This window comes from Telopea speciosissima, chromosome 11, assembly GCF_018873765.1.
Source record: "Telopea speciosissima isolate NSW1024214 ecotype Mountain lineage chromosome 11, Tspe_v1, whole genome shotgun sequence".
NCBI classification, from domain to species: Eukaryota; Viridiplantae; Streptophyta; class Magnoliopsida; order Proteales; family Proteaceae; genus Telopea; species Telopea speciosissima.
Genome location: NC_057926.1, coordinates 39,763,642 through 39,776,178, shown reverse-complemented (window position 1 = coordinate 39,776,178; position 12,537 = coordinate 39,763,642).

Genomic DNA, 12,537 nt, shown 5'->3' with positions numbered 1-12,537 from the left:
CTGTCGATCTTATTCCCTTGAAATGACTTTACGTGATCTAAAAACAAATGTCAAACACAAGTTTCAATCAATCGTGGCAGATCATATGATTATTTATCGATTTTGGCTCGAGCAAATTGAACAGTTGCAAGTACACAAGTGGAAAAAGGACGAATGCTTGCGTGTAAACAATATCTTCTTTCAATGAGAAGGAAAAAAAATTGGTTTAAGCATTTCAACGAACACTTGTTAGGTCACGAGTAAAAGGAACAGTTACTCGTGCAGAGAAGTTAAAGTTAGGCTCCATTAGGTTAAGATAAGCAAAATCTTATTTATTTTAAACCAAAAAAAAAAAAAAAAAACTCCATAACATGTTTTCATTGTACGGCATACATAAGAACTAAGAAGATAAGATTTGGCCAAATAAGAGAGAATAGTAAAAATCCATATCCAATGATGTAACCAAATTTTCATATAGTGTGATCACACCACATCATCAATTATAGCAACTTGCAACAATGCTTTCAAATCATTTCTCAAGTACCTCCCTATGCTCTGTTCTATGCTCATTGTGTCATTAATGGTTGAATCGTTATCCTCTCCTGTTACAGCACGGTGCTGTAACGCATCATGCAGTGCTGCAGAGGTCATGTGGCACAGCAGACCCCACATGGTGCACATGACCTCTGCAACCATCGCACGATGCGTTACAGCACCGTGCGTGATGTAACAGGAGAGGATAAAAATTGATTATTGGTCTCAACAGTTCTTAGTATTGTATGAACAGAATTAGTATCTCAACAGAAATGTGCATTTCAGTAGTGTTTGATACCTAAGAGGCTGATTATATAATCATGGTTTTGAAGAATAGGACAGTAGTACAGGTTTGATATGTCCTCTAAGTCTCCACTAGTGATGATAGCTCCACATCCATATGTTGGGGGAAAAGTTTTTGAAGTTGGAGGAGTTTGAATTTTCTAGCCTGCCCACTTTCTCTACTGCCTTACCTACTTGCATCTCAATCCATGGCAGGTATGAAGTAATCTCACATTGGTCCAGTGTGCTCCGACTATTAAGTATAAGAGCCATAAGAGGCCTCCACACTTTGAATCAATTGATTTTTAGATAGAAGCTTAATATAGTATCTGAGCAGGTAAGTTGGGCTTCCATTGATGATGGGCCATGTTCCACCCACGAAAACAAAGCCCAGAAAGCCTGCACGTAAGGGGAGTATTGAGGTAATCTCACATCGGAGATGAAAGCTTAATAGCAGGGATTGAGATATCGGTATTAGTCTCCATTGATACCAATCTGGATCAGCTTGGAACGATCGATTTTTTTTTTTTTTAACTTCTAGTTTTCATTAAAAATTGATTTTTTTTAACGATTTTACCGTTGATCATACCAGTTCTCGATCCAGGATCGGCCTCAACTGATACCGATATCGATTCAATCTGGCCAATCACACCGATCCGATACCAAAACCGATACCTCATTCCATGGTCCATGGTGGTGATGGGTGACTGAGTACAGTAGTGGGTTTAGTCATTTAAAAATGTCAAAGTTGGAGGTCAAGGTTGACCTAAGTGGTGGATTAGGGTTAGTGGTGGGTTTGATCTGAATGGACTTCCAAGTAACAATGGATTTTGGATTATGGTTTGATCTGAATGGACTTCCAACTTCAAATTAATTTGAAGTTTTCAGTCAAAAGTGCTAAGTAGGTTATAGTTGAAACTAAACCCATATGGAATATAGTTGACCCAGACCTATCAAATAGTTGCATGGTGTGGTAGGCCTTGTTTTGACCTGTACAATTGCCAATTCCCATGGTAATGGTGGCTAGGTGCTGTTTAGAATTACATCTGCGTCATATGATCTTGTCACGTCAATGTCATTTTACTGGTGCTTTATCTATTTGACAATCCCAAATGCCTTGCCAAACCTTTAGCATGGATTCTGTAAATTATTTTTTGAACAAGAGATCATTATCTAGACCTGTAGTACTTGCACCAATACATGGGCCAATGAAAGCGCACGGAAATACGTGAACACAAATGTCATTTTTTTATTTTATGGGGTAGGATTGTACTTTTGATTTGCACGCTTTTGTGTGTTTCTGTGTCTATGTGCAGGAGTCATGCCAAATATGGTACCAAATAGTGTTTTCCTTCCCCCCATCCCCCTTCTCTTTCTTTTTTTTTTTTTTTTTTTTTTTTGGCAATAAGAAATCTATTGATGAGAACATGATGAACACATGGATTTTGAACTACAAGCTTCAAGAATCCATGGAGTGGATACAGGCAATTCGATCCTACACGTTATGAATCGGGCTTTCCGAGCAAGGGAATCAACCAAACTATTTCCTTCTCTTGGAATAAAAAATAAAATACATGATTCTAGATAAGACGTGACATGTACAATATTATAAAAAATATGAGCTACTGATAGCGATGGACTCGTTCTATCCCTAGCTAGATAATTGATTAGCTTCCTATTATCAGATTCAACAATGATATGTCATATGATCCAAGCTTATCTGCAATCACCTGAAGAGATTCTATACATAGTTGAAGAGATGGGGTGTCGTATATCTATTTCATATTAGTTTGAGGGGAAAAACCCATGAACAAACTACAAAAGCATGAATCAACTAAAAAAGTTATGAACTTTACCAATATTTTAGTATAATGCACATAATTAATCTTTAATTTTAGGCTTGGACCCAATGTAGGAATCCAAGTTGGGGTCTGGCTTTGAGCTTTAATGTAAGCCCTGGACTGAGGATTTGCATGAAGTTATAAGCCCATTCATATTTTTACATGGGTTTGGGCTTGTCTAAGTAAATTCATGATCCATCATGCTACTCATGAACTTGATATCTATCCCTCTAAATTTTTATCACCTGCGGTTCCCCTGCCGGTACGGTTCCCTAGTGCCTCTAATAAAAGGGGGTGGACCCCATTCGGGCAATGTGTTTGGTCAGGGGGTGGAATGGTCATTTCAACCCCCCTATGAGAGGAACCGCGCACACAACCGTACCGCTCAGCGAACCTCAGGGGATAAAGGTCCCTCTTGCCTAAGTAAACAGTCACCTTGAGGCTGTGAAAGTGACCGTCTCTTCACAGTCCAATAAGAACATCCCTCCAGGATGGACAATACAAGCAATTGGGACCAAAAAAAAAAAAAATAAGAAAACAATATAAATGAAAAGGAAAAAGAAAAAGATACACACACACACACACACACAGCAATGGGTGTTAAATGGTCTGGTTTAGATCGGTTCAAGCCGTTTACTTAATTGGTCTCAATTTAGAAATCATAATCGAACCATTTATTAAATGGTTCGCGGTTTTGGTTCGATAAACAATTTCTGTTTGAATTTGACACATTTATCATTTATGTACATTTAAGTGTGTTAAATGATTTATTCGGTTAAGCGGTTCGATTTAGTTCAAACCGTTTAACTAAATGGCCTCAACTTTGAAATCATAACCGGACCATTTATTAAACGGTTCGGTTTCGATTTGATTTTGACACCCTTATATACAAGCAATAATCATTGTTCTGTAAGATCATTCTCTTGATGCTCACCCTTAGACCAGCAATCTCATTTATGTGTCAATGTATAAATATTAAAGTTCCTTTTGGTTGGATGTAAACTGTTATGAAGTAATGTAAAATATAAAATGAAAACTTCTCTAATCTTTATGAAAAATAATCATTTTTAACTACCTAAAACACTTCTCAAATTCAATAACTAAAGGCAAAAGTTTTGTGCATGGTCATGCTTTCAGCCGTTGTATGGGGTTGGGGGTTACTTTTCGGACCGAGTTTTTCTTGAGCCATGGTGAAAGAAAATCCCTTGACTGCATCTTGCGAATAGACAGGAAAGGGTCTCGCGCAACAGTGGGTGGGGGGTATGTTTGACTATTCATAAATAGGGGTCTTTTAGGACCCTAAGATGATGTTTTTTTTTTTGTGCTAGGCCCATCTTGGAGCCAAAGAGGCACCCACAAGGGGCCGGATAAGGGGCCAGCAAGGGGGCACAAGGCCACACTTATTATACCTACATACTCGTACTATAATATGTCAAGAAAGGTAGGGGGTTAGGAGTCGAACCCTTGACTCCCTGGACTTATACCACTCCCACTGGGTGGAGGCCGACTAAGCTAGAAGCTCATCACCCCTAAGATGGTGGTTGAATCCTTCCCACGCGGGTGAATGCCAGGAAACTTTCTCCTTACTTTTCATCATTTATAAGGATACAGAACTGAAATTATATAATGGGGTTTTCTTTGGGGAGGGGGTAAAAGGTACGGGTAGGCTCGAGTTCTTAATCTAAAATTTCCATGCCATGCAGGACTTGGGCCAAACTGGCTTGCCCAAGTCTAGCCCATGATCGGCAAAAGCTGTTTAAAGATCCAACTCAATCCAACACTAGCCCATTGAAAAAGATGTTCCACCATAAGCTCCGAATTGGGTTAACAACTCAAGTGGCCAAGCCCAATTAAAGCCCATTATATCTTTTCTACACTGTTGTCTTTGTATTGCTGCTTACTTTCACAGGCAAGTAATGCTTTCTGTTTTACAAGTAGGGTTGATTTGGCCTAAGAAAAGGTCTATTAGAATAAGCCTCACAAAGCCCAACAAGGCAACAAGCCTTGGTTGGAGTTTGTTATCCATGAACCCAATTTGCACTCGGATTTGAGTTACCAGCTCAAACCCAATACAAGCAAACATTTTAAGCATACAGTTTAGTTCAGGTTTCTCGGGTTGGGCTTAGTCATGCACTTTACTTTCGGGTTTATTATTAATCAAAATATGGTGGCCCATTTGCTTTGATGTGAATAGTGTTGGATATAGTGTCCATCAAATCCAATTTAGTAATTATTTAATGATTAATTTGTAAGAAATGGGTTTATGTTATTCAAAGGATTATACCTTAAACTGATCAGTGACAGAGCTAGACACTTTGTTTATATGGTTGTTACACTGTGTGTTTTTAGAAATGATGATTATAAACACAAGTGTTATTACACATTTTTGTGTGCATCAGACTGAATCACTTGAGAATCTTGAATGGATTACTGTCTAATGGTTCAAATGTCAAAGGTTCTTACCATTGCAGCAGAATGTTATAGGTTTTGGTGTACTAGTGGTTAATGCCTCCATGACTATATACTACAGTAGTGGAATTCTGACTAGTTGAAAAATAATTAGAGTGTTTAGTTGAGAAGTGTTATTGACTACATAGGAGGTAAGTTCTAAACTGATGAAGCAACCTATTGTCTTGTAATTTGATAATATGGTAGTTTTGTATAAGCTGAGGAACTTATTCTAATAGATAGATGATCTAATGAGTTGATGAGATCAACTCAAGAATTTATATGTTTATCAAATCACTTAGTTAAGGGATTAGCATGAGATGCATTGAAGGAACAAGAGAACATGGAATAATGTTATAAGCAATTGGTTTTTATGTACAAATGGGAGATTGTTGGATTTGTGTGTCCATCCCTCTAGCTACTTCATATAGATATTTTCATCAAGATATCCATTTAGGAAATCAAGTACATCCATAGATCTACCAGATATCATAATCATAATATACAACAATCAACAATAAAATCTGGATGGATTAAATCGTCGCTACTTGAGAAAATATTTTATCATAATTAACCTTTTCTACCAGACTGTTTTTGTTTTCCCATCCACTTACACCTCTCTTCATCTTACAGATCCACTTGCATACAATGGGATTTATACCTTATGGTGAATAAATAAGAGTCCATTCCTGGTTGGATACATAGAGACCGTTTTAGAGCGCGTACCCTCTATCCATTTCTATGCATCCAAATCATCCATTGCTTCAGTGTACGTATTTGGGTTTACATCCGAAGAATCAGAAAGTGTAGATCTCTTTTACCTCTTCTTCTTTCTTCATGAGAAGGGTAACAAATAGGAGGCTTAATAATCCTCCCACTAGGTCAAGGCTCAAAAGGGTGTTGCACAATTTGAGAGTATTAGTAATAGATTTAGCTAATACAGCTGGAATTCGGTTATGAGAACACTTTCTAATGACTATAGGATCAGATTGCTGTACGATATAATCATCTTCCTAGAATGTTGCACGTTTGCTTACAAACACTTTCTACTCTATAGGGAGAAGAAAAATAAAACCCTACAGTTCACTAAGGGTAACCTAAGAAATATCATGTCTCTCTTAGATTCCAACTCATTTGTCAGCTATTTTTACACGTGCTATGCAACCCCCACACTTTAGGATATTATAGACTAGACTTTCTCCCAATCCACGATTCAAATGCCATCTTGAGAACAAAATTATAGACAAAATCTTTTCAAAATATACATAATTATCTCTAAGGGATAATTAAAGGTAACTCAATATTGATAATGATCAAATCTTGTCTTACAATCCAATTTTGACTTTCTAAAACACCTCTTTGTTATGGTGTCCTTGGGGGCACTTAAGTGAAAAGTAATTTTATCCTACTTTAGGAAATCCCTAAATCTATTTGGTAAATACTCTCCTTTTTTATTTTCTTCATCTTAGCACGGAAATCCTTAAAACTTTTCAAAGGCTTTTGACTTTCGATATATTAGGTAGATGTACCTATAATGAGAGTAATCGTTAGTGAATGGGATAAAATATTTGTATTTATGTTAGGCTTGAATATTAACTAGACCACAGAAGTCAGAATGAATGAATTCTATCATACAACTGGCACTTCATCCTTTCTTTGAAAAAGGATTATCGTAGTCATTTTGCTTGCAGACTACGCTCGCTCATAAGTCGAATAGGGTTTTCTTTTAGACAATCTAAAGGTCCATCCTTTAGCAACCTATTAATCCTTTATACGCTAATGTGACATTTCTACAAATGTCAAATTATATGAAAATTTCAAGGGCACTTCAACTTTTTGAACTTCTTTGAAAACAATGTTGGAACATTTTATTTGATTTAAAATACAATTAGAAATCATTTTCTAAGTAACTTGGAAGTAACAAATTATCCATTGTTAACAGCTTTTTGAAAGAGTATGAAATGAATCGGGTCGTCCTACCAGTCAGGTGGCCATTCAAAAACCACAACAACACATATGGGGAATTAGAGGTACCTTAAGCCTCGCTCAAGTAAGACTTCTACACTATCTTAACCCTCATAGTTGGTCCTTCCCACATACGTAGCATTGTGTTCCCAACGATGCAAACCCCCTCCAAGATGACTAAGGTTTTCAAAAAACCCTCCCACTCACACTCACAAAGATAAGAAAGGAGGAGAGCACAATTTTTAGGAGGAGGAGGAGATATTAATTCAATTCCTATGCCATTGAAAATTTGTAGCAAATTTTTTTTTCAGAAACTCTTCTTGATAAAGTTGTGATATGGTTTCCAAATTGGAACCAATCATAATATTTTACAAACAATCAAATCCTTTACAATATTTCACAAAGAATAAACCATGCGTAACATTCATGGAGATCAATGAGCATACAAATAAATCCAGGGGTGTGATTGGCGTACCTGGATCCATAGTTGTGGAAGCTGAATTCTTAACGATCTCTGTCGAACACGAACTGCGTTGGTCTGGTCTACCCTCTTTCACTCAACTTTAGGTTTTCTTAAGTTAGTCACTTAATGGGCTAGTGACAACTATTTATATTGGTGAGGGTAGGGACCAACCCTGCATAGAAACTAAGGTTTCCTTCCCATTAAGAAAAGAATACTTTAGATTCACACATAATAACTGGACTCATACCATTAAGGCAGCTCCCATCAACACAACTAATCCGATGTTATGAAAATAAAGTGGGACTATGTCAGCCCACCTTATAAAAATCTTACAATCTCCCACTTGGGCTGCATATGTCACAAAAATTTTGATTTTTGAAAACCTTTTAATATGACTCTTCAGTTTAGACAAATTGATTGTGGCTACAAAAAATAGTGTTGAATGGACTACACCTTAAAATCGATGTCTTGGTCCGAAAGAAACTACAAACATCCAACAGTGCAAATCGTCACATCTAAAGAGACATAGGACCTAACACGTCAAAGTGTTAATGGCCTCACCGACTTGGGTTGTACAATATGAGAGTGTAGTATGAAAATGCATGAGATCATGATCAACATGTCAATTTCTAAATTGGTTCAGGCTCGGAAACCGAATGAACCGCATGAGACAAATACTGGAGGTCTCATTTATCATAAGCATCGTCAAACGCAAACACTTCACATAAGGAAGCTCGTTGGAATTGGGTCCGAATGTCCCAACATACTAGTACACGTCCTCGAAATCGAATGAGGCTCTTCTAGTGAACAAAATGTGCATGTATATACTGAAGGCCTCAGATACCATAGGAGACAAATACACCACATAGCCTCAAATATCTGAAGGAGGTAAATAATCAAATGTACACAATAGAATCTGCATGTATTTACTTAATGCCTCGGATCCAAATGAGGCTTTTACTAATAACTAGATGTGCATGTATTGACTGAAATCTTATATACCGAATGAGGTAAATACACCATATATGACCTCAATTAATTCTCTATGAGGCAATTAATCAAGTGTATACACAATAAACAAATGGTATATTCTCAAGAATAAAATGTCACAAAAGACAAGAATTTGAAATCAGTTGCAACTGTATACGTAAGCAGAACTCCCACTAATAAAATGCATCAAAAGAACTAACAAATTCTATGTTACTGACATGCTCCTGAAAACTTTTGGAGTCAAGTTCTTAGTGAGAGGATCAACAATCATACTATCTGTAGTAATATACCCTACTGAGTTTATGACTCACATACTTTCTCTCTGACAAGGGAACATAAATATTAAATTTTCTGAGTTAAAATTCCTCAGTCATAGGGTCTAAACAGTGAGATTATAATAAGCCACAAATTCCTTGCTTGTATATAGAAAAGCAGTCAGTGTCTGTTAGACACTCTTCTAACATATAGCACCATCTATCATTACAAACAAATATCCTCATATGATCTTTTAGGTCATCTTGATAGTTACCTAATGTGCTATTCCAAGATTATAAAATAAGCACTATCAACCCATATGTAGTCTTGTGGTTACATTAGATGCACAAAGAGTATTATTGAGTTCACTGAGTATTAGTAAATCTGTTTTCTTTCATAAGAGGTCTTTTGAGACAAACCAAGAATACATATAGTTCTATTACAGTTAATCTTAATACCTAAACATAAAAGGCTTCACCAAGATCTTCTTATCAAAATAAGTACTACTGTTTTGTCTCAAGTAAAAGGACAACATTATTACTTGCAAAAAAAAATAAAAAATATCACTATAAAATATAAGAAAAGATTATCTAACTCTCACTGATCTTCTGATAAATGTTGTCAAATTAAGACAATAATAATTGAATAATATACCATACAAGAAAACGTATCAAGTATTTTATCTCCATTTAACTCAACTTGTATGACATATGGTAATTTATAATATATTCACAAACACACTCACACTATTATAAGGACGGAGTGTAAACAACACAAAATTCATGTAAGTGTTCTTTAAAACTCATCATGAACAATGAATCTTCTGTTTATAGGTGTAATGAGTTTCTGTTCCTTAGTACTCTCAATCAAAATGATATTTTTCTTGATGGTCATGTCCATAATGTATATTATGATTATCAGACATAACCGATTTGACTCATCCTACTTTTCATAAAGACCTGTATCTTCAAATCCCAATAACTGAAGACATATTAATATCCCAATAATAGGACTAAAATTGATTAATTAGGGCTTATTAATCAGATTTATTCCAGTGTTTATTTTCAGTAACTGTAAGAAAACATAAATTGGGAAAAGATTCGACATCATCGGGATCACACCTGTGGTGGCAAGATCGCCCAACACGCAGTGGAATTTCTCACATGTAAGGCGAAACGCCTGAAACAACACCACTCTAAAGATTCCACCACTTGTGGTGGCAAGACAAGAGTCTCTAAAGTAGCAAAATCCAAAACGTCACCCTCATAACGTCAAGCAAAATCGACCAAATGATGGCTCACCTGTGGTGGCCAGAGCACATCGTTCGCCATATGGTTTCCCTGACTGCAATCCATCCGAATAGTCAATGATGATCTCACAATTTAAGTAACTAGCTCACTAAGTGAAAGCATAATCACTTAAATCATGAACCCCATAGACTTGGATTGCTACTGAATGCCCATTTTATTTCAATAATCTCTATCAAGATTACTTTTATCATAAAACACACATAACCAATATATTTATAGAAATATCACCTAAATTAATCTTTTCGTGACGTTTAGAATTATCACAGGATGCCAACATCATGAATAGACTACATGCAATTCCTCGTGAAGAAATCGAATGTCACAAACTATATAACACCAATGAGCAAGTAAAAATACATCAAATTGGCTAAAGATTCATGAAAGGCAAGTGTATTGAATATAAACCAATGTGTAATGCATTCATCACCCATAGTAAGATAGAATTATATTTTTTCTATGATGACACGATAAAAAAAAACTTCATATAAGATCTAAAATATGTTTACTATTAAACTAATCAATCTTGTTCAAATCTCTGTCTTAAACCAAAAAATCAAAATCGATCAAAATCAAAAGACCATACTGGCAACGGATCTACTGGCCCAAAAATAAGTTGACGGACCGAATTGTTGAGTCGACTCAACCTAGTGGAATACGATGACAGAAATATCAGTGTACAATAATAGGACTAACAAGTCAATAGATTCATAATTACGACGTCGTAGAGATTCCAAAATAATAAGTGTAAGCACAGAAAGTAATCCATAAATGTTATTGATAAATAATTTTCAAGACCAAAAATGATATATAGAACCAATCTACAGGAGCGATTTATAGAAATGAAGCCAAACACAATAATCATAAGGTCATATCTATAATTCATAAATTATTTCAATAAATCAAAATTAAATCGTATGATTTCTGATTCACTTCCATAAACAATTTATGGTCAATCTATTTATAAAATCTTTCAAGTAAGTTTCATTAAAACTATGACGGAAGTATTTAATCCGTAACTTTATAAGCCCAAACTTACTACTTTAATACTTTAATGATCCAAAATATCAATTATACGTGGACATCATTATGTTCATCTTGTATAGAAGTTAAAATTTCAAATCCTTCACATATTTATAAGATTGCCTAAAATAACTTTATGGGATATAAAATGATGGAACATGTGACAACAATATCCCCTCAATGGTAAACTTATAAATACCAGACATTAAAGATTATATTTTTCTAAATGTTACAAATAACCAAAAGCGTACATCACTGATTATAATATCTCATGACAATATATAATGTCATAAATTTCTTAATGTATTACAATATACATGTAGTTTTATATATTGTCTAATGACATAATTAAATATCATAACCTTAATGGCATTGAATCCACACTTAGAATAGTCCAAAATATGATGTTACAAAAGTACATGTATGTGACATAGCATGAGGGAAAACAAAGCATAAATGATTAACCAATTAAATAACTAATATGCACCAAAATTTACTTTATGTATCCAAATAACACCTTAAAAGGACAAGGAATACTTAATGTAGCCAAACAAACCCTTATGTGGGAGTTTAATTTAATGTTTCTCAAATTGAATGTATACTTTAACACGTTCCTGACACTGTATGGAACATTAATTTATTTTTTACTTAAATTTTATACTCCCACCAATTCAAGGTACTCTTAAAATTCAGGGTCAAAATAGTTAAAAAAATAACTTAAAAAATAGCCTTAAAATTAATTTAGAAATCAATTTTACTAAAACTGTTTCCACAATAGAAATAATTAAATCAATGAAAATTTCTCTGAAATATTTTCATGAATTATATCAACCAAAAATTACTTCTGTAAATAAAAATGAACTAAATCATTTTCTACGAATAATCCATAGCCTGAATTGAACCAAAACAGACAAAATTGAGCCAAAATTTGAACAAAGTTCATAATTACATTGTCCCACTGGTCGAACCATATAACCAGCTCGGAGTACATAATTCCATCTTTCAACCGGTTAGACTAGTCAATATGATAAACATGACATAAAATGATGATAAGCCTTTAACAAAGAAAATTAATACAGGCTTATATCCATATTATACATTTTCAAATTTAATGGACTTTATAATAATAATAAGCCACCAAAAATACCGAATGAGCTCATTTTATTTCTGTTAAAAGTCTTCTTTAAGCATGTAACAAATACAATAGAAAAATTCCAAGTGTTACCATACATAAAAGTTTTCCATCGTGCCAATTTGAAGCATAACAAGGTACAAATCAAACCCTTAAAGTGTTCTTAGTAGAACACCACAATGTAAAGGCATTGCCTTATGGTGGCAATAACAAACAGTCATGAGATATACATCACATATGCCCTATTGTTACAATGTATACCATCAAAGATTTGTACTGAAATATAGAACACAAAACCATGAAACAATAATATATATA